Source organism: Sciurus carolinensis, chromosome 7 (genome assembly GCF_902686445.1).
Source record: "Sciurus carolinensis chromosome 7, mSciCar1.2, whole genome shotgun sequence".
Classification (NCBI taxonomy): Eukaryota; Metazoa; Chordata; class Mammalia; order Rodentia; family Sciuridae; genus Sciurus; species Sciurus carolinensis.
The window spans coordinates 128,650,708-128,675,472 of record NC_062219.1 but is presented as its reverse complement, the minus strand read 5'-3'; the positions used below and the strand labels follow the sequence as shown (position 1 = coordinate 128,675,472).

Below are 24,765 nucleotides of genomic sequence, written 5' to 3'. Positions count from 1 at the left end.
TCCAGTGAGTGTGGTCAAGAGTACTTGAAGAGCACATCCTCCAGGTCTAGTAAATCATCTAATTGTAGAAGGAGAACTTGCCCTTCCCTGGTGCACACAGAGCCTGATGAAGCCAAAGGCCTCATCTGAGTACTTAAAGTGTACTTGGTAGGTTGCAGTTCTGGAACATCTGAAGCCCATCCCATTCTGTGCTATGGTGTGCGCCTGGCTCACCCAGAGTATGGCAAAGTATTTAAGCAGCTCCTAGAACAGTGAATATCAGGCATCACCTGTTCAGCACAACTGTAGCCTCCCTGTCACTCTCAAAGGTCATGACTGCCTTCCCCAGGTCCTTATTTCAAACAATACTGGCACCTGATAAGAGCAAGCATGCATCCCCCAGGACGTTGAGGAGACTCTCTCCTCAGAGACAGACCTGATATCTTCCTGCAGTGGCCTTAGAGTTGGGGAGGAAACCTATAATTCCTGAGGCCCATGAGGCACAAAATCAAAAGTGGATGCACAATACAAGGAAAGAGTCCAAGTGAACAAGGGACCAGGTACCTCCAGGTAACTTAATGAACAGATTAAGGTAGAAAGATCTGTTCTTCAGAAAGAAGTACTGCCTTGGAGGTCAGGAAATCACAGGTTATGTGAGTGTGACCTAGACATGAGTGCAAGAAACCTCCAGAAAGGGGGTTCAGCTTCTAAACAAAGATTCTGCTCTAGAGAAAAGGATACCAGCAGGGGATAAGATACCCAAATTCCCCCAGATAGCCCTCTGTGACTTATGTTCAAATATTGAAAGTTACTACAGGGGAAAAGAACCCATAGAGAATAATATACTGTTGTATTTGAACTCATTGAGCACGCACGGAGTTTGGGGTATACAAGAAATCTCCAGGAAAAAATCTTGGCCTAGGAACAGGGAAGAAAAATGGAAAGCACAGGCCCTTCCCATGTCTCACTGTGAACTGTCAAAATCTGTGACAGGCTATATTTTAATTTCTAGTGGGTTACATCTCACAGTTCTTTTGCCTCCTCCCTGTAGGGATTTAAAATCTGATGAAAAGATATAAAACTCTTGTTTCCTTTTGTATGTATATCTGTGCACCTCAGTGTATTTTATGTTGTGTCTCTATATGTAGTTGTTTCTATATCTTACATGCTACCAAAATTGGCATCTAGGTAAATGAGCTCTCATACATTTTTTAAAAGACTTTCATGCCTTTCAGTTCATGTGACTTCACTTGGTTAACTAGAAATGAGTAAAGTTGTCCTTAAGGGTCCCAGCTTGCCCAGCGCCCAAAAAGAGCAAGCCCAGTGACTCACCTCCACCAAGCTAACTCTTTGCAGCTCTCTCCCTCACACGTGCTCACACCTGCTGGAGATGATGGCAGCGGAAGCGGAAGCAGCGGGGGACTCAACTCTTGGGACACTGACACATTCTCCGTGGAAGACCCTTTGCAGAAGGTCGGGGCGGCAGCACTGCCGGCTGGGATGGCTGGGAAGGTGAGGATGAGGACGTCAAGGATAGATGGGATGATGATGATGATGACGGAAAAAAAAGAGTAAGCAGAAGTAAAATCAGAAATAAAAATTTCAGAAAAGCAAAAAGTAGCAGAGAAGATAAAAAAGAAAGAATGGCAACAGAAGAAAAGACAAGAAATTAAAAAGAGGTTAGAAGAACCTGAAGTGCTAACTCCAGAAGAACAATTAGAAGATAAACGGGATTAAGAAATTACAGGAAGAGTCAGACCTTCAATTAGCAAAAGAAACTTTTGGTGTTAACAATACAGTTTATGGAATAGACGCTATGAACCCATCTTCAAGAGATGATTTCACAGAGTTTGGAAAGTTACTAAAGATAAAATTACACAATATGAAAAGTAACTATATTATGCCAGTTTTGGGAAGACTTAGTTCGAGATATGTGTATTTCATTGGAAATTGATGACTTGAAAAAGATTACCAATTCATTGAAAGTGCTTCACAGCAAAAAACAGAAGGAAGAAAAGCAAAGCAAAGCCAAAAAGAAGAAGAAAGGTAGATTATGGTGGTTATGATGGAGGCTATGTACAAGACTATGAAGACTTCATATGACATTTTATCTTCTCCTGGTGTCTTCTTTCTGTTGCCCACAATCTCTTCAATATGTAGCACAACTTCCTTTCCTTTCAGTTCTGCCAAATGCTACAATCAGAAGTGTAGTATCTTTTGTGCTGGTTATTTTACCTCTTGACACTTAGGTGCTATGTGCAAATGAGGGAACCTGGATCTTACTGCCAAGGGGTTAAAATTGGGAACTTCAATTGCTATTAAATCATAGTTTAAAAAAACAAACCTAATAATGTTGTCATTGTTGCTATTTGATTCCATAGCAGCAGTCACTAAATTGGAAACAAAGGTTGCAACATGACAAAAAATTGTGTAGTATTTACCAGCACTATTCAGTAATACAGCCTTAACCATACCTCCTTGAACTACTTCATAACTTGTCAAGAAAAGTAATTTGCAGCAAGGGCATGTGGTATACACCTAGTATTAAAACTGCTTTGTCTTAAAACTGAGCATGAGGGAGATCCAACATGGTGGACTAGAGGGAGGCTGCATTCCTTGTGGCTCCGTAACTCTGGTTTCAAGCAGAAGATATCTGTTTCTTGGTGAGGCAGTTTTTGCTGCTTATCGATCCCCTGCTGTTTAGCCCATTTGTCTACTGTGATATGCAGTCTGCCAGCATATCGACGCCTTTTTTAAGTGCAGATTGCTCACTGTCAGATGCCTATCATCCGCCATTTGCCTGCCTCTTGCCTGTCCATCGCCTGCCTTTCACTTACCCATCACCCACCATGCGAGGTTCACCTCCCAATCCTCTGACAGCTGCCAGCAGACTGACCGCAGACTGCAAGTGGAGCGCCAGCTGCCTGCTGTTGCCTGCAGGTTCTCTGCCACAGTACATGCAGGTTTGGTTACACGTGGCTGCCGCCATTTTGAGACAACAGCCAGGCCCCGTAGGACCTCTGACTGGACTGACTGAGCCCCGTCTCCAGGATCCCTAGCCCAACCAATCACTCCCTGCCTCAGGGGCACTCACATCGACTGACTGCTCCCTGCCACCAGGACCCCCAGACCAACTGACTGTGTCCTATCACTGGGACCCGAGACTGACTGATTGCACCAGCTCTCCAGGATCCTGCAACCACAACAAACACACCCCACCTCCAGGACCCCTGCCTGACCAACTGCACCCCGCCTCCAGGACCTCCAGCTGACTACATCCACACCCCCATCTGCAGCTCCCCAGTTGCCAACACATTTGGAAGTCAGAGAGGCCATCTTGGATAATCTTGGAAGCCATAACTCCGATCTTTAGGTGGGGCAAATCCCATCCTGAGACGCGTGCTGCAGACTTAAAGCTCATTGTCAAGGACCTCTCATGTATCAGGCTACTGAAGACTGGGAGGTTTGAATACTATATGACTGTTATAGAGTAGATTTTCTTTTTTCTCCTTATTGAATAATTTTAAGTTTTTATTTCTTTACTTTTTTTGACTCTCTTTTCCTTTTGTTTACCTGTTCCCTCAGAGTCTCTTTCTCCCTTTTTGCATGATAACATCAATTGCTTTTGATTACACTCTCACCCTTTCTATTATCTAGAACTTCTATATATTCTGTTCTTATCCCATTAACAGCTACATCCTACATCCCTCTGCATCCTCTTTGTCCTCCATTAGAAACTGCAGGCCTTATTGCAAATTGGTTTGTTATACTGAAGATAATAGTTGAACTCATTCTGTTTATTATGACAATTTTGTTATTGTCCTCATAGGGGCTATTTGGTCTAGGATTGCATACTTTCTGAATTGGGCACTGCTAATATTGATCTCCCCTTAAAGGAAAGGTTTTGGAAACCTATAGGGCCACTATAAGCCTGTAGGAGGAAATCTGCAATACCCCAGATCTGTACTGCTAGAGGGGAAGATACATGAACAACATGAAAAAACAAGGGAAGAAAATGATCCAAACAAATCTAGATTCTATATTAATAGACTCCAATGACAGTATGGTAGAAGAAATGTCAGAAAAGAACTTAAGATTATACATGATCAAGATGATTCACGAAGCAAAGGATGAGTTAAGAGAGCAAATGCAGGCAATGAATGATAATACCAATAGCAGTTGAAAGAGCAACTTCAGGAAGCAAAAGATCATTTCAACAAAGAGATAGAGAGTCTCAAAAATCCAAACAGAAATTCTTGAAATGAAGGAAACAATAAACCAAAAAAAAAAAAAAAAACTCAGTGGAAAGAATTGACCACTTGGAAGACAGAACCTCAGACAATGAAGACAAAATATTTAATCTTGAAAATAAAGTTGCCCAAACAGAGAAGATGGTAAGAAATCATGAACGGAATCTACAAGAACTATGGGACATCATGAAAAGACCAAATTTAAGAATTATTGGGATTGAGGAAGGCACAGAGATACAAACCAAAGGAATGAACAACCTATTCAATGAAATAATATCAGAAAATTTCCCAAACCTGAAGAATGAAATGGAAAATCAAATACAAGAGGCTTACAGAACACCAAATGCACAGAATCACAACAGATCCACACCAAGTCACATTATAATGAAAATGCCTAACATTCAAAATAAAGATAGGACTTTGAAGGCCGCAAGAGAAAAGCATCAGTTTACATACAGGGGGGAACCAATACGGATAGCAGCAGACTTCTCAACCCAGACTCTAAAAGCTAGAAGGGCCTGGAACAACATATTTCAAGCTCTGAAAGAACATGGTTGCCAACCAAGAATCCTATGCCCAGAAAAACTAACCTTCAGATTTGAAGATGAAATACAATCCTTCCATGATAAACAAAAGTTAAAAGAATTTACAAATAGAAAACCTGCACTACAGAATGTTCTCAACAAAATACTCCATGAGGAGAAAATGAAAAATAACAATGTAGGTCAGCAAAGGGAGGAACTACCCTAGAGAAAAACCACTCAAAGGAGAAACCAAGTCAACTTAAAAACCAAAAATAAGCCCAAATGACTGGGAATACGAATCATATCTCAATAATAACCCTGAATGTTAATAGCCTAAACTCATCAATCAAAAGACATAGACTGGCAGAATGGATTTAAAAGAAAGACACAACAATATGCTGCCTGCAAGAGACTCATCTCATAGAAAAAGAAATCCACAGACTAAAGGTGAAAGGATGGGAAAAAACCTACCAAGCACATGGACTCAGTAAAAAAAAGCGGGGGTTTCCATCCTTATATCAGATAAAGTGGACTTCAAGCCAAAGTTAGTCAGAAGGGGTAAAGAAGGACATTTCATATTGCTTAAAGGAACCATAAATCAGGAAGACACAACAATAGTAAATATTTATGCCCCAAACAATGGTGCATCCCTGTACATCAAACAAATCCTTCTCAATTTCAGGAATCACATAGACCACAACACAATAAATAATTCTGGGTGATTTTCACGCACCACTGTCACCACTAGATAGATGTTCCAAACAAAATCCAACCAAAAAAACCATAGAATTCAATAACACAATCAATAACCTAGACTTAATAGACATATATAGAATATTCCATCCATCAATGAGCAGATTCACTTTCTTCTCAGCAGCACATGGAACCTTCTTGAAAATAGACCATATGTTATGCCACAAAGCAGCCCATAGGAAATGCAAAAAAATAGAGATTCTTCCTTGGGTTCTCTCACATCATAATGGACAGAGAGTAGAAATCAATGACAAAATAAAAACAGAAATTACTCCAACACCTGGAGACTAAATAATATGCTATTGAATGAAACATGGATAACAGAAAACATCAGGGAGGAGATAAAAAATATTCTTAGAGGTCAATGACAACGATGATAAAACATATCAAAATCTCTGGGACACTATGAAAGCGGTACTAAGAGGAAAATTCACTGCATGCAGTGCATTCCAGAAAAGAATGAAAAGCCAACAACTAAATGACCTAACATTACAGCTCAAAGCCCTAGAAAAAGAAGAACAGAATAACTGAAAAAGTAGTAGAAGACAGGAAATAATTAAAATCAGAGCTGAAATCAATGAAATTGAAACAAAAGAAACAATTCAAAAAATTGACAAAACAAAAAGTTGGTTCTTTGAAAAAGTAAACAAAATAGACAAACCCTTAGCCACACTAACAAAGAGAAGGAGAGAGAAGACTCAAATTATGAAAATTCGTGATGAAAAAGGAAATATCACGCAGACACCACTGAGACACATAACATAATGAGAAGCTACTTTGAAAATCTGTATTCCAACAAAATAGAAACTACTGAAGACAGTGACAAATTTCTGCAGACATATGCTCCTCCCAAACTGAACCAGGAGGACATACACAAATTAAAAAGATCAATATCAAGCAATGAAATAGAAGAAGTCATTAAAAACCTTCCATCCCAGAAAAGCCCAGGACAGATTCTCAGCCGAGTTCTACAAGACCTTCAAAGAAGAACTCATTCCAATACTTCTCAAAGTTTTCCAGGAAATAGAAAAGGAGGGTACCCTACCGAACTCATTCTATGAACCTAATATCACCCTCATACCCAAACCAGGAAAAGACACATCAAGGAAAGAAAATTTTAGACCAATATCCTTGATGAATATAGATGCAAAGATCCTTAACAAAATATTGACAAACCATATCCAAAAACATATTAAGAAAATTGTGCACCACAATCAAGTGGTGTTCATCCCTGGAATGCAAGGATGGTTTAATATCCGTAAATCAATAAACATAATCCATCATGTCAATAGACTTAACAATAAGAATCATATGGTTATTTCAATTGACGCAGAAAAAGCGTTCAACAAAATACAACACCCTTTCATGCTCAAAACACTAGAAAAAATAGGGATAGTAGGAACATACCTGAATGTTGTAAAGGCTATTTATGCTAAGCCCATGGCCAACATCATTCTTAATGGAGAAAAACTGAAAGCATTCCCTTTAAAAACAGGAACAAGACAGGGATGTCCTCTTTCGCCACTTCTATTCAACATTGTCCTCGAAACTCTAGCCAGAGCAGTTAGGCAGAGTAAAGAAATTAAAGGGATACGAATAGGAAAAGAGGACCTTAAGCTGTCACTATTTGCAGATGACATGATTCTATATTTAGAGGATCCAAAAACCTCCTCCAGAAAACTTCTAGACCTCATCACTGAATTCAGCAAACCAGCAGGCTATAAAATCAACATGCATAAATCTAAAGCATTTTTATATGCAAGCGATGAAACATCTGAAAGGGAAATGAGGAAAATAACTCCATTTGCAATAGCCTCAAAAAAAAATAAAATAAAATACTTGAATCAATCTAAATAAAATAAAATAAAAAATAAAATTCTTCCATGATAAACAAAAACTAAGAGAATTTACAAAAAAAAAGTCGGCATTGCAGAACATTCTCAACAAAATATTCCATGAGGAAGAGATGAAAAACAATGATGCAAATCAGCCAAATAAAGGAGAAACCAGATGTGTCAAAAAATAAAATGAGCCAAATGACTGGGAATACAATCATATCTCAATAATAACCCTGAATGTAAATGGCCTGAACTCATCAATCAAAAGACATAGACTGGCAGATTGGATAAAAAAGAAAGATCCTACAATATGTTGCCTGCAAGAGACTATCTCATAGAAAAAGATACCCATAGATGAAAGGTGAAAGAATGGGAGAAAACATACCACACACATTGACTCAGCAAAAAAGCTGGGGTATCCATCCTCATTTCAGATAATTTCAAGCCAAAGTTAGTCAGAAGGGATAAAAAAGAACATTTCATACTACTTAATGGAAGCATAAATCAGCAAAACATAACAATCATAAATATATATGCCCCAAACAGTGGCTCATCCATGTATGTCAAACAAATCCTTCTCAATTTCAGAAACCAAATAGACCATAACACAATAATACTAGGTGATTTTAACACGCCTCTCTCACCACTGGACAGATCTTCCAAACAAAAATTGAACAAAGAAACCATAGATCTCAATAACACAATCAATAATTTAGACTTAACAGACATTTATAGAATATACCATCCAACAAAGAGTGAATACACTTTCTTCTCAACAGAACATGGATCCTTCTCTAAAATAGACCATATTTTATGCCACAAAGATACTGTTAGCAAATACAAGAAGATATAGATAGTACCTTGTATTCTATCAGATCATAATGGATTGAAATTAGAAATAAATGGAAGAGTAAAAAACAGAAACTACTCCAACACCTGGAGATTAAACAATATGCTATTATATGATGCATGGATAACATAAGGTATTAGGAAGGAAATTTAAAAATTCTTAGAGGTAAATAGGAACAAAGAAACATCATATCAAACTCTCTGGGACACCATGAAAGCAGTACTTAGAGGAAAATTCATTTCATGGAGCGCATTCTATAAAAGAAGAAAAAAATCAACAAATTAACGACCTAAAACTATAGCTCAAAGCCCTAGAAAAGGAAGAACAGACCACCACCAAAAGCAGTAGAAGACAGGAAATAGTTAAAATAAGAGCTAAAATCAATGAAATTGAAACAAAAGAAACAATTCAAAAAATTGACAAAATAAATAGTTGGTTCTTTGAGAAAATAAACAAAATTGATAAACCATTGGCCACACTAACAAAGAGAAGAATAGAGAAAACCCAAATTACTAAAATTTGGAATGAACAAAGAAATATCAAAACAGACATGAGTGAAATACAAAACAAATATGAGGCTATTTTGCAATTTCTACTTCAACAAAATAGAAAATTTCGAAGACATCGACAGGTTTCTAGAGACATATGAATTGCGTAAACTGAACGAGGAGGACATACACAATTTAAATAGATCAATTTCAAGTAATGAAATAGAAGAAGGCATCAAAAGCCTACCAACAAAGAAAAGTCCAGGACCAGATGGGTTCTCAGCCAAGTTCTATAAAACCTTTAAAGAAGAGCTCATTCCATTACTTCTCAAAGTATTCCATGAAATAGAAGAGGAGGAAACCCTCCCAAACTCATTCTGTGAGGCCAATATTACCCTGATACCTAAACCAGACAGAGACACATTAAGGAAACAAAATTTCAGACCAATATCCTTAATGAACATCGACACAAAAATTCTCAACAAAACCTTAGCAAATCGCATACAAAAACATATTAAAAAGATAGTGCACCATAATAAAGTGGGTTTTATCCCAGGGATGCAAGGTTGGTTCAACATCAGAAAATCAATAAATGTAATTCGCCATATTGACAGACTTAAAGTTAAGAATCACATGATTATTTCAATAGATGCAGAAAAAGCATTTGATAAAATACAGCACCCCTTTATGCTCAAAACACTAGAAAAAATAGGGATAGTGGGAACATTCCTTAACATTGTAAAGGCCATCTACACTAAGCCCATGGCTAATATCATTCTAAATGATGTTAAACTGAAAGCATTCCCCCTAAAAACTGGAACAAGACAGGGATGCCCCCTTTCACCACTTCTATTCAACACTGTCCTTGAAACTCTAGCCAGAGCAATTAGACAGACCAAGGAAATTAAAGGGATACGAACAGGAAAAGAAGAACTCAAACAATCCCTATTTGCTGATGATATGATTATATACTTAGAGGAACCAGGAAATTCCACCAGAAAACTTTTAGAACTCATAATTGAATTCAGTAAAGTAGCAGGATGTAAGACCAATACTCATAAATCTAATGCATTTTTATACATAAGTGATGAATCTTTGGAAAGAAAAATTAGGAAAACTACCCCATTCACAATAGCCTCAAAAAAAAATAAAATACTTGGGAATCAATCTCACAAAAGAGGTGAAAGACCTCTACAAGGAGAACTACAGAACACTGAAGAAAGAAATTAAAGAAAACCTTAGAAGATGGAAAGATATTCCATGTTCTTGGATAGGCAGAATTAATTTTCAAAATGGCCATACTATCAAAAGTGTTATACAGATTCAATGCAATTCCAATTAAAATCCCAATGATGTACCTTACAGAAATAGAGCAAGCAATCATGAAATTCATCTGGAAGTATAAGAAATCCAGAGTATCTAAAGCAATCCTTCACAGGAAAAATGAAGCAGGGGGTATTGCAATACTAGAAATTCAACTATACTACAAAGTTATTTATTTTGTAACAAAAACGGCATGATATTGGTACCAAAATAGACAGGTAGATCAATGGTACAGAATAGAGGACACGGACACAAACCCAAATAAATGCAATTTTCTCATATAGACAAAGGTGCCAAAATTATGCAATGGAGAAAAGATAGCCTCTTCAACAAATGGTGCTGGGAAAATTGGAAATCCATATGCAACAGAATGAAACTAAACCCATATCTCTCACTGTGCACAAAAATCAACTCACAATGGATCAAGGACTTGGAATCAGACCAGAGACCCTGCATCTTATAGAAGAAAAAGTAGGTCCAAATCTTCAACTTGTTGGCTTAGGATCAGACTTCCTTAACAGGACTCCCATAGCAAAAGAAATAAAAGCAAGAATCAATATCTGGGATAGATTCAAACTAAATAGCTTTCCTTCAGCAAAGGAAACTATCAGCAGTGCGAAGAGAGAGCCTACAGAGTGGGAGAAAATCTTTGCCACTCATACTTCAGATTGCGCACTAATTTCCAACACCAAGAATACAAATAACCCAATCAACAAATGGGCTAAGGATATGAACAGACACTTTACAGAAGAAGATGTACAAGCAATCAACAAACATATGAAAAAATGTTCAACATCTTTAGTAATAAGAGAAATGCAAATCAAAACTACCCTAAGATTCCATCTCACCCCTATTAGAATGGCGATTATCAAGTATACAAGCAACAATAGGTATTGGCAAGGATGTGGGGAAAAAGGCACACTCATACATTACTGGTGGGGTTGCAAATTAGTGCAGCCACTCTGGAAAGCAGTATGGAGATTCCTTGAAAAACTTGGAATGGAACCACCATTTGACCCAGCTATCCCAGTCCTCGGCCTATACCCAAAGGACTTAAAATCAGCATACTACAGAGATACAGCCACATCAATGTTCATAGTTGCTCAATTCACAATACCCAGATTGTAGAACCAACCTTGATGACCTTCAATTGATGAATGGATAAAGAAACTGTGGCATATATATACAATGGAATATTACTTAGCTATAAAGAATAATAAAATTATGGCATTTGCAGGCAAATGGATGAAATTGGAGAATATCATGCTAAGTGAGATAAGCCAATCTCAAAAATCCAAAGCAAGAATGATCTCACTGATTAGCAGATGACAACACATAATGGGGGGTGGGAGGGGGGCAAGAATGGAGGAAGGAGGGACTGTATAGAGGGAAAAGAGGGGTGGGAGGGGTGGGGGGGAGGAAAAAATAACAGAATGAATCAAACATCATTACCCTATGTAAATGTATGATTACACAAAGGTATGCTGTTACTCCATGTACAAATAGAAACATGTATCCCATTTGTTTACAATAAAAATTTTTTTTAAAAAAAGAAGAAAAAAAACTTCCAGGCAAATCACATACAAAAACTTATTGAAAAGATCAAGTGGGGTTCATCCCAGGGATACAAGGTTGGTTCAACATGCAGGAATCAATAAATGCAATTCACCAAATCAATAGACTGAAAGAAATATAATCACATGATTATCTCAATAGTTGTAGAAAAGGCATTTGACAAAGTAGAGCATACATTCATGCTCAAAACAGGAAAACCTAGGGATGGTGGGAATATATTTCAACACCATTAAAAGCTACAAATGATAAACCAAAGACCAACTTTATTCTAAATTCAGAAAAACTGAAAGCATTTTCTGTAAAAACTGGGACAAGACAGAGATGCTCTCTTTACCACTTTTATTAAACAAAATCCTAGAAATCCTAACCAAAGCAATTAGAAAAAAGAAAGAAATTAAAGGGATATGTATACAAAGAGTTAAAATTATCCATATTTTCTGAAGACATGATTCTGTATTTCAAAGACCAAAAAATTTACCCAAAAACTTCTAGAACTCATAAAAAAATTTTACAAAATACCAGGATATAAAATTAATACCCACAAATCAATTGTATTCCTATTCACCAATGGTGAATCAGGTGAAAGAAAAATTAGGAAAACTATCCCATTCACAAGAGCCTTAAAAAAATAAAATAAAATATTTGGGAATGAATGTGAACGTAACAAAAGAGGTGGAAGACCTCTACCATAAAGACTATAGAACACTAAAGAAAACTATTGAAGGAGACATTATAAAATGAAAAGATTTCTCATGTTCTTACATAAGCAAAATTAAAATTGGTAAAATGGCATTACTATCAAAAGTGATGTATAGATTTAATGCAATTTCTTCTAAAATTCCAATAGCATTCCTCATGGAAATAAGAAAAATAGTCAAGAAATTCATTTGGTAAAACAGAGGTTCAGAATAGCAAAAGCAATCCTTAGCCAGAAAAGTAAAGCAGGAGGCATCACAATACCAGACCTTAAACTACATTACAGACTATAGTAACAAAAAAGTATGGTATTGTCACCAAAACAGGAATGAAGACCAATGGAAAAGAATAAAAGACACAGAGACAAACCCACACAAATTCAGTTATCTCATACAAGACAAAGGCACCATAAACATACATTGGTGAAAAGATAGTCTGTTTAACAAATAGTACAGAGGAAACTGTAATCCATATGTATTAAAATAAAATTGAACCCTTATCTCTCACCCTGCATAAAACTCAACACAAAGTGGACTAAGGACCTAGGCATTATGTCAGAGAATCTGTGTATACTAAAAGAAAATGTAGGCTCAATTCTCCATCATGTTGGCTCAGGAACCAAATTCCTCAACAAGACCACTAAAGAGTGAAAGAATAACCAAGAATCAATAAAGGGGATGGTATTAAAGTAAAAAGCCTCTTCACAGCAAAGGCAACAATCAAGAATATGAAGAAAGAGCTCACAGAATGGGAGAAAATTCACTGCAACCTGCATCTCAGAGCATTAATTTCCAGGATATACAAAGAACTCATATATTTAACACCAAAAAAAAATCCCATCACTATATAGGTACAATAACTGAACAGTCACTTCACAGAACAAGAAATACAAATGGTCAAGAAATATATGAAAAGATTATCAACATCTCTAGCAATTAGAGAAATGCAAATCAAAACTACATTGAGATTCCATCTCACTCCAGTCAACATTGCAATTATCAAGAATATAATAACAACAAATGTTGGCAATTATGTTGGGGGAAAAGTTTCACTCATACATAGCTAGTGGGACTGCAAATTATGCAACCACTCTGGAAACAGTATAGAGATTCCCCAGAAAACTTGAAATGGAACCACCATTTGAATCAGTTATCACACTCAATTTATACCCAAAGGACTTGAAATCTGGATACTGCAATAATGCAGCCACACCAATGTTCATGTTGGATCAATTCACAATAGCTAAGCTATGGAACCAGGCTAGGTACACTGAAATGGATGAATTGATAAAGAAAATGTGGTATACATACATAATAGAATATTAATTAGTCATAATAAAGAATGAAATTATGGTGTTTGCCAGTCAATAGATGAAACTGGAGACTATCATGCTAAGTTAAATAACCCTTTCCCCCAAAACAAAGGCCAAGATTTCTCCCCAATATGTTGATGCTAACAGACAATAAATGGTGTGGAAGGGAAGAATAGAACTTCACTGGATTACACAATGGGAAATGAAGAGAAGTGAGGTTAGGAATAGGAAAGACAGTAGAATGAATCAGAGAAAATGTTCCTATGTTTATATATGAATACCTGACCAGTGAAAATTCACATTATGTTCAACCACTAAAATGGAATCCTAATCAGAATAAATTATATTCCAGATATGTATAATATATCAAAATAGATTGTTCTGTCAAGTATACCTAGAAATAACAAATAAAAACAAAAGATTGATAAAACCCTTGGCCAATATGACCAAAAGAAGGAGAATAAAGAAAGCAATCAACAAAATCAGAGTTAAATAAAAATCTATTACCATAGAGTTTTCCGATATCCAGAGGTTAACCAGAAAGCATTTAGAAAATTTATATTCCAATAAACTGCAAACTCTAGAGGATATTGACTGACTTCTAGATACATACAAATAGCCTAAACTGAAAGTGGAAGATGTAGAAAGTATAAAGAGACAAACATCAAGCAATTAAATGGAAATAGGAACTAAAAGCATACCAATAAGGAAAAGCTCAGGACCAGAGGGATACTAAAGAGTTTGACTAGAACTTTAAAGAAGAAATAACACCAGGCTTCCTCAAAATACACCACAATTTTGTAAGAGAAGGAAGACCCCAAACACATTCTTTGAATCCAGTATAATCCTGATACCAAAATCCAACAAAGAACCACCTAGGAAGAAAAACTACAGATTCATATCCCTGATAAACGTAGATGCAAAAATCTTCAATGAAATATTAGAAAACCTCATTCAAAAACATATTAAGAAGAGAATACACCTTGATCAAACAGGTTTGATCCCAGGGATACAAGTCTATTTCAACATATGTAGCTGCATAGGGGGATTCAAATTTTTCTAAAATTCCACCAATGTTCTTGAAACAGAGAATTTTAACATATGCTAATATTCTGGTAATTTTTTAGCCTCCCTCAGTTGTTGATAGAGGTGATCAGATATTAAAAGAACTCTATGAAGTATCAAAATGAGCATTTAGGTAAATGAGCACTCAAAAATACTTTTTACAAAGGGAAGCAATCAAATGCCTTTCAGTTCATGTGACTTACATTAGTTAAATATATATGAGTGAAGATTTATTTAAGATTACTAATCCACAGATATTTTAGGTATCTGGACAATAAAGAGAGTATAGAGTTCTCTAAAATATTTAAAGCACAATGTTCTTTGCTTTGAAGGGTTTACCTCTGACAGTAATAACTGACTTAAAATGTTAACTAGACTTTTCTGATACCTTTGTTTTCATGGAGAATCTAAGTTGAAATATGTAAACAAGTTTTAACATAAATGGGATTCTTCTACATAAGTGTGTTTTTATAAGTTATTGGTGTATGGAAAACAGTTTAAGACTGTGTTGTTTCTGGGCTTTCGCTGAAAGCAAGGGTACTAAGAGTTAAAATTTTAACAGGTGTGATCCTAAAAGCAAAAAGTACAAAAGTTCCAGCTGTGTTTAAGTATGGTGAAACAAAGTATTTCACCTTATTATATACCACTAATTAGTTTAAGTAGAGAAATTTCATAAGATTGTTTCTTAATGCATATTTAAGAAATTTTCTGAATGTAAAATTAAGATCTGATGGTAGAAAAGAAATATAAAAAGGTATAGGTATGAAATCTTATTTTATTATGGTTAATAAGAACCTATTGTAAAGCAATATTATTATGGTAAAGTCCAAGATGAAAGAAAGGACAAAGCTAAGGTTATAAACCAGCGGTAGAATGTCTAAGTTGTAAAATGTTTGTGGAAAATAAATCTCAAAAAGTTGGTGTAAACTGACTTTAATCAGCACAGTCTATATTATTCAAGTATTTTGGTTAAACTGTTATATGAAAATTCTCTACATTAGAAAAAAGAGCTCCTGAAAATATCAGTCTGCTTTTATCCATGAAGATAATTCCTTGCCTTTCCCAGGTTTTATTACTTAGGGAAACTATGTCTTTAATGGATTAATTTCTGTTCCTATTCTAAAGTCTTCTAAATAATTGTTTTGTATCTGATCAAATACATAACTGTTATGTATACATCTGAGAACTGATTGAGACTTGTCTAAGTTTTAGTGTAAAAATTTAAACATAGTTTTAAACTTTAAACATCGTTAATAAACTTAATTAATCAGGACTCCTGCATAAATGTGACCCTAACCAATATTGGTTCTCTGTATATTAGATGTACCCATGTTCTTCAATTGAACAAGCCTTTTAAAATATAAAACTTAGGACAGCATTTTATAAAGCTGCTGTTCTCCAGTCTAAAATTTTCTTAAGATTTATACAAAAATAATCACTTTGTTTGATATTTATGTCATTTAATATTTGGTGAATGGATAAAGGTAATATATCTTATCAAAAAGATATATACATGTATAATTCTTTTAACTGTTTATACATGGATGGGAATTAAAATGTACTTTTGGAAGGTAACAGGGAGAGTCTGAATTGTGTTAGCCTTTCTGTTAAATTCATTTTTCATATGTAATGTTGTATTATGTTAACTGACATTCAGATAGATTCAGGAAATAAAATTTGAGAATTTTGTAAAGTGATATCTAAGACAATGGCAAAGGTCAGCTTCAGATTAAAACATTTTACTAAAATTTGTCATGAGCTCCACCTCACCTGAGATAAGGTTCTGCCTGTCACCTTATACCAAGATAGGATGTCTCCAAAGTAGACTAGAATTAAGAACAATTAATATTATGTTTAGAAGATATATTTTTTGTTGTAAAGATTACTGTGATCTTACTAGGTGCAGTGGTGTACTCCTGTAAACCCAGTGACTTGGGAGGCTGTGGCAGGAGGATCGAAGGTTCAAAGCCAGCCTCAGCAAAAGAGAAACCCTGAGCAACTCACTGAGACCCTGTCTCTAAATAAAGTACAAAATAGGACTGGGGCTGTGTCTCAGTGCTTGCATGTCCGTTCAATCACTGATTAAAAATAAAAAGATTACTGTGATCTCAAAAAAAGGGATATAATACATAACCAAGTAAAGGATCTGGATAAAACTTTTGTTTTTTGTTCATATCTACTATACATACTGAATATAGGTTTGCTGTCTTTAAATTCATTTTATATTTTCTTTGTAAAACTTTGTAACTGTTGACTATTTAGTGATTTGCAGAACTAATTCTAATAGAACTACCTGAATTAAATTGAGATAATAAGCCAACACAAATAGGACAGATATAATATAAAACCAACTTCCAGTACCAATAATGACCCCAATTAAATGAAGAGGTCACTATAAAATTACATACTTTGAAGTTAAAACCCAGGGCTCTTATTACTAGAGATGTTGAACATTTTTTCATATATCTGCGGATTGCTTATAGATCTTCTTCTGTGAGTGTCTCTTCATTTCCTTAGCCCATTGGTTGATTGGATCATTTGTATTCTTGGTGTAGTTTTTTGAGTTCTTTATATATTCTGGAAATTAGCGCTCTATCTGAAGTATGAGTGCCAAAGATTTTCTCCCACTCTGTAGGCTCTCTCTTCACATTACTGATAGTTTCCTTTGCTGAGAGAAAGCTATTTAGTTTGAATCTGTCCCAGTTATTGATTCTTGCCTTTATTTCTTTTGCTATGGAAGTCCTGTTAAGGAAGTCTGATCCTAAGCCGACATGTTGAAGATTTGGACCTACTTTTTCTTCTACAAGATGCAGGGTCTCTGGTCTGATTCCAAGGTCCTTGATCCATTTTGAGTTGAGGAGAAATGCAAATCAAAACTACCCTAAGATTCCATCTCAACCCAATTAGAATGGCGATTATCAAGAATACAAGCAACAATAGGTATTGGAGAGGATGTGGGGAAAAAGGTACACTCATACATTGCTGGTGGGGTTGCAAATTAGTGCAGCCACTCTGGAAAGCAGTATGGAGATTCCTCAGAAAGCTTGGAATGGAACCACCATTTGACCCAGCTATCCCACTCCTTGGCCTACATCCAAAGGACTTAAAATCAGCATACTACAGAGATACAGCCACATTAATGTTCATAGCTGCTCAATTCACAATACCCAGATTGTGGCACCAACCTAGATGTCCTTCAATTGATGAATGGATACAGAAACTGTGGCATGTATATACAATGGAATATTACTCAGCCATAAAGAAAGATAAAATTATGGCATTTGCAGGCAAATGGATGAAATTGGAGAATATCATGCTAAGTGAGATAATCCAATCTCAAAAAACCAAAAGACGAATGATCTCACTGATAAGCGGATGATGACACATAATGAGGGGTGGGAGGGGTTAGAGTTAGGTTTAGGGTTAAGTTTAGGGTTAGGGTTAAGGAGGGCGGCAAGAATGGAGGAAGGAAGGACTGTATAGAGGGAAAAGAGGGGTGGGAAGGGTGGGGGGAAGGAAAAAAATAACAGAATGAATCATTACTGTATGTAAATTTGATTACACAAATGGTATGCCTTTATGCCGTGTACAAACAGAGAAACAACATGCATCCCATTTGTTTACAATTAAAAAAAAACAGGGCTCCTACTACAAGACTGGTGAAACTGAACTGCTAGATGTTTAAAACCAAAAGCTGAAGACCAAAATTAAGGAAGCAAAAAAGAAAAAAGCAGTCAATATTTGGGCCCCTGCTCTCTAAGGTAAGCCAGAATCCAGAGAACAATGGTACCACTCTAAGGTCCCTGCACCCCTGGTGATTCACCCGCCCTCCCAGAGGGATCAAAAATACCCAACAGAACAGGAATCCAAACAGAGCACATTCTGCAAAGAGGAGGGTCAATACAGGAAAACATTTTTGATACATCCAAGAGAAGCCACAATTATTCAGTAAGACCCTGACACATGCTGTCAAATGGCACAGCCAGTAGAGGAAAAGCTGAAGGAGCCAAGAAGCTTCTCACAAGTTCCCAACAGTAAACATTGACAAATCTCAGCTGACCCTAACAGTACATATGAAAAAGATCAATTTTGACCAACTTGGTCTTAGACACTTGGCAACAGAATATAACCATATATGGCCATACATGGACATAAAAAGGCTAAGCCATTAATTCTTTTAATGTTACTTGAACTGTATATTTGTGCCAGTCCCTCTGAAAGTAAGTGAAACTGGTAGTGATACCGCCGTTTACCGGTGACGAGTTCTGCTTCTTCTAATGTTGAAGATTAAGCACTAGAGAAGCACGCCAAGGCAAGCATATTAAGCAGGTTTATTTAAAGGGAATAATACAGACTTCTCCCGGCAGGGAGAAGGGGGCCATGGCTGATGTTCTAAAGTCCCAAGAAGTGAGCACACCCTGCATCTTTTATAGGTTAAAGTCTCTTTTGTTCTCCAGTTCTCTCCCCCCTTATCTCTCCTTCCTGCCTACATGACTAGGCCCGGTTTTGCATTACTGAGAAACCATGGGCAGGGGGAGGGCCAAGGTGATTCAGGCAGATAAGGGCCCAGGGGGCATTAATTAGCAGCTCCTTGCTTGCAGTCCTTGATAAAGGCAGGTAAATTTGGTCATCAATGGGCTCCGGAGATCTTTGACATTCCATTCTTCCAGGGGCAGTCTCCAACTTCCAAAGGCAGATGGCTTCATGGCTTCATTTCCTCGAATTGACCCTATTCCCTATTTCTACACTAACTACCTGTCCTTAATTCTGGCTTCATTCCCCCCTTTAGCTATAGGAACTCCTAACTGCTTTAAGGAAAAGGGGGCGTCGGTCGTTCTGGCTGCTTCAAAGCTGAAAGGGGGCAGTGAGGGGCAAGCAGTTTGGAGTTCCTTTTTTAAAAATCGGGTCAATCGAGGGGTCCAAGGTAGAAGTCTGGTTGGGGAAGAGCAGGTTGTAAAGTCATCTGGGGATGGGTGCTTCTATATAGAAGAACAAAAAGACATGAGTTCTGAAATGAGATTAGTACAAAGTAAATGTTGCAGCATCTGGAACATGCCACTGAGTGTCATGAAAATGACAGAAGTCAATCTCTCACCAGGCGGTGGAAGAACTGAGAAATTGTTCCCATAACTAGGCCTAGCAAAAGGCTGGAGAGGACAAGGCCTTTATTTGGGGGCTTTAACATTGTCCAGGTTATCAGGAATGTAAACACAACATTTAACTCTTAATGTCATAGATGTCCCAAAAAAATATAGTTAAGCTATACTTAATGTCATCTGATTTTTGTAAAATATCCCTTTATTGGCATAACCTGTGTTTAGTAGAGAGCTCTATACTTCTGTTACTTAGGGCTAGATAATCATACGAGCAAACATAGATTAAATCTACCTGTGTAGCTTAGGAAGGTCTGCAGGCCTTAAACTGACTAAAAACTTCTGACTGGCAGTTTCTCTTGATAGTTATCAGGCACATTTGCTGAAGAATCTTTCTTTCATTTGTAGCTTCCAGTCTTTATTCTAGTGGGCTAATACAAGTGTACATCTTAAGTTACATTTAACTATTAATTTTTTAAATGCCCAAGAATGGTTATATTTTGGTTTTCACTGTTTTGCTGGGTGTCTAAGATCAAGCTGGTCAAATTGACCTGGTTCCTGTCTTGTTAAAGAGTCAGCTGAGTTCCCACAGGGGCCACTTGTAGAGAACTTAAGAGCAGCTTCTTAGCTCCACCAGTGCCATTGGTTAGGTAGGGTCTCCTTGATGAGGTGACTTCCTTTGGAAATATTAAGGGATGTCTCCCTTTTTCCATGACCCTCCTCTGCAGCAGATGCACTGAGTGATTTTTCATCCTCTAGTCTCAACAATCTCCTTGATCAGGAGGTTGTGTGACCCAGAGTTGCAGCGCTCCTTAGAGAAGTCCTCTTATTCCCTGGGTTCAGGCTGACTGAGAGCAAAAGATCCAAATACTGGTCTATCTTGCCTTCTGTATTTAATTCCAATCTCTAAGTTTGATCTTAATCATCCAGCAAGCCAGTCTCACCAGTCATAAAGTAAGAGTACTGGGCTTTAACTTTAATGTCCATAACTTTACAGTTATTTACCCTTTTATCTAACTGGAGTCTGCATTAGTTCTGGAAGTTACCACTATCTGTTAGGTGATGGCTTATTATCACAAGTTACCTAGGTTGCGTGTTCTTGAAGCACCTACTTCTGCAAAACATTAACAGGTAACAGTTTTACAAAATGAAATTAGCAAGAGTAAAAATATATTCTGCTTTTATAATAGCTATCTTGAATTTTGACTGAGAACCACATTCTATTCCCTATATGAGATCATAGTAATTTTACAACAAAAAAATAATCTTTTGATTATAACTTTAAATAAGCTGAATTCTGACTTATTTTGGAGTCACTCTAACATGCAGTAAGGTGGGAGGCAGAGCCTTATCTCAGGTAAGGCATGGCTCTTTACAGATTTTAAGTGTTCTAATTCTGATGTTGATATTTGCTTCTTCCTTAAATATCATTAAGTAGTTTACATATACTGTTTCCTGAGTCTATATAAACTTTATAATTAATACAATTTAACATTGTATCTAAAACATGAATCAAAGAAAGGCTGAGAGAGCTTTTAACTTTCCTTTTGTGATAAAGTGGCAAAATGTTTTCATGTTTCACAAAATTAACCTTTAAACAAGTCAGGCTCTAACTTTTATGAATACATTTATATTTGAAATTCTTTATCTCAGTGTAAAAAGTAACAAATTTTACATATACCCTATTGATAACAGGTCCTATAATAGAACATTAAATGATAGAAGTAAATCCCCAATAAAATTTACTCTTTATAAGTTTAAAATTACCATTACAGACAAGTTTATCTGGAGAGTAGCAGCTTGATAAATTCCCTGCTTTAAAAACTTGTATACCTGGAAAATATGAACACATTTAATATAGAACTAGAAACCATTTCACAATTACCTTGACACTTTTATCTTACCAAATTTAGTTTTTAAAGAAAAATTGAGACTCTGTAACATAGTACAATACTCTAACAGTAGTTTAACCATAATTGTATAAACCCCAATTTTTAAGACTAATTGTTCTAAAGAATAAAACTTAATAGACACAAAGTTAAGAGTAAATTAGTGTTTCTAAAAAATCCTTGTTATTTTACCATATAGATTAAACTTTGGTTTATATCAGAACATTAGTATTTCACCTTAGGAAAAACCTTAAATAGCTTTAGCTGTCTCACATACATACAACCAACTTAGTTACACGCAAACTTGTTGAAACTTGCCCTTTACATACACAGACTTTCTTAGCACTTACTTAGACCCTCATGTATTTCATCACACAAGCACTTTCTTACCCAGAAACGTTTCCTTTTTCCTTTTACTAAATATATTTCCATACCCAGAACCTTTTATTTTCTCTTTCCTATTTGTTGACCCCTTTTTGTCCACATTCTGAAACAACTCTTATGAAATTTCTGAATTTAGATAAATTGCTCTATTTTAATAAGATTAAATATTTTGTTGTTTATAGTACTCTAATTGAAACACAGTTGAAACTTTTGGGACCCTTTGTATATAGAATTGCACTTGTTAGGACATAACTCTTAGTAACCTTGTTTTTAGTTTAGTGATGACACAAAGCAAGTTTAAACCCTTTTATTTACTAACCTATGAAAACACCAATAATGTTTGAGTATGATACCCCATGGAATTTAAGGAGTTAAGAGTACTTGATGTTATTTAACAATTAGCATTTTAACTTTGAAAATTAATCAGATGTCTCTACAAACACATTTGAATAATCCCATACATGTTAACTCTAATTCACTTATTCTGTAAAAACCAAGAAATCAGACAAGTGTCCTGAACAGTATTTGCTGTCTCTTTCCTGTTGAAGAAAAGTCCTAGAAACAATTGATATTAGACAATTTATTAACATCAATATTTTATTAGCTTGACCACCTAGAGACTTGTGAGTTATTTTCAAAGACATTTTACTTTCATTAGTTTACCCAATTTGAATTGAACCTTTAAATCACGTGAATTAAAAGTATTTGGATCCATTTTTAAATTTTAATTTTAGGAGCGCTCAGTTTTGATACAGACAAACATGACATCACACAGCATGACATACAAATAACACAAAATCAAAGGCCTTGTAACTTTATAGGTGAATCTCCATTGCAATGTAACAGATGTTCAAAAACTCTAGTTGAATAAAAAATAGAACTGATCAAAAAATCATGAGCTCAAAAAAATATAGAATTAAAAAAAACAAGAGTCCTGGAAAAATGATACGGCCGTTAATTACTTTAGTAAAGCACCATAAAATTTACTTTTGCTGGAGTTTAGGTAAGGCTCTTTTTTACCTTTTTTTTTTTTTTTTTTGGGTTTGAGACCAGTCTCCTACTGAGTCTTTGGGCTTCTTTTATTTACATTTCAATGTAAGCCTTGACTGAGATCTGGAAGGACCTAACAGGTTTTAACAGAAACCTTGTGCCTAAGGCACTTTAGCCATCTCATCAGTACAGGTTGGATGTCAAAGAAAATTATGAGACCTTATTTTCCATTACTTTTGAGAATGAAGCTACTTTGCTGTTCCTCACTGAGATATGCCATTGGTTATTGAGTTGCCTATGGCTGCCTATCCAGGATTCATTTTCCCCTTTTGTGACAAACAGGTTAAATCTTGCTTCATAGGTAAGCTGAGGACAGGAGCTTGAAGCAAGGCCCCTTCCTGGGGCAGAATATTGTCCTATGGTGGCTATTTCCTGTAGTATTGAACCCGCTGATGACATAATTAAGCTTTATTTTTTGAGATCTTATAATTCCTATTAGCTAAGAAGTTTAGGAGTTCTGCAATGGCCTTTTGATATTCCTCCTGGGTGGAGGCACATAAAGGATGTACTTTACTTACTGGAGAACAATCACAGAATGTTTTATCTCTGAATTTTGTTAAGTCCTTAGCTAAGGTTTGTCCAGAACAGGTGAGGTTCATCTAAATCCTGAGGCAACACTGTCTAGGTTAGTTGAGATACAGTATTTGGTTCCTCAAAGGCAAACAAATTGTTATTCAGAGTCTAGCATAAACAGGAAAAACCATCTTTTAAATCTAACTTAGTAAACCAAGCAGCAGTTGGAATCCAAGATAAAAGTGTATGAATTAAGAAATACAGGGTGGGGGAAATTACTGCTTCATTATTCTAAGGTCTTGAACTAGGCAGTTTGCTTTTTAACTCCTAAATGGGCAAATTGCATGGGCTATCGCAAGGCATTAAAAGTTTCTATCAGTTTGAATGATCTTTAATAAGTCCTTTTTCTTGCCTATATGTTCCCTTTTCTTTCCTTTGATGTCTATTAAAAATGGAAGATGCAAGCTGGAGAAGATCATCTGAGGATTGATCAGGGCCACGTGCCAATTTTGAAATTTCCTCTAAATATTTGGGGCTGACTAAATGATAAATTTATACTTTAAAAGTAGGTGGCCCTTTATGGATTCAGGATTCAGAGTGGTGTGTTTTCTTATTGCTTTCCTAAGTCTCTCCATGAAAATAGCAGGACTTTCCTGTAGGCTGCATAATAGCTTTTTTACGCATCCTACTCATTATTTGAATCCCAGTTATGATGGTTTCTGGGAACTGCCTGTGCTCTAGATGGTTAATAGCATAATTTTCCAGGTGAAGTCAAATACCTGGCATAAGTTTTGAAACATCTCAATATTTATTAGGATCCTCCAAATGCCTCCTTAAATTTTTGTCTATCTTAAGTTGGGAGGGTTCCCTCAATTTTCCTCCCTTAGTGGGCAATTCCTCAAGACTTTCTCCTCTCATGGTAGAGACTGTTGATGTCAAGCATGGTAACATATGAAAGGCACTTTTCTTGATCACTTGTAATTTAGCAGTATGCAGGCTAGTGGTGAACCTGGCAATACTGTTGAGAGAGAAGCTCCCTTCTGAGTTAGAAGTATTAGGGACGTCTCCCTAACTTTGAGCTTCCTTACGGTCCAGAAAAACCCGTCTCTCACCACCTGGCTTTGCCAAAGTTATTTCTGGCCTTCTTTGGCAAAGTGCTAGGGTCCTAGTTTGCCCTGTGCTA

General features: G+C 36.2%; 1 pseudogene; it reads left to right on the top strand.

Moving 5' to 3' along the window:
• The first annotated feature begins 1,369 nt into the window (after nucleotides 1–1,369).
• On the top strand, nucleotides 1,370–2,045 carry LOC124989397 (eukaryotic translation initiation factor 3 subunit J-like; annotated as a pseudogene).
• The last annotated feature ends 22,720 nt before the right edge of the window (nucleotides 2,046–24,765 follow it).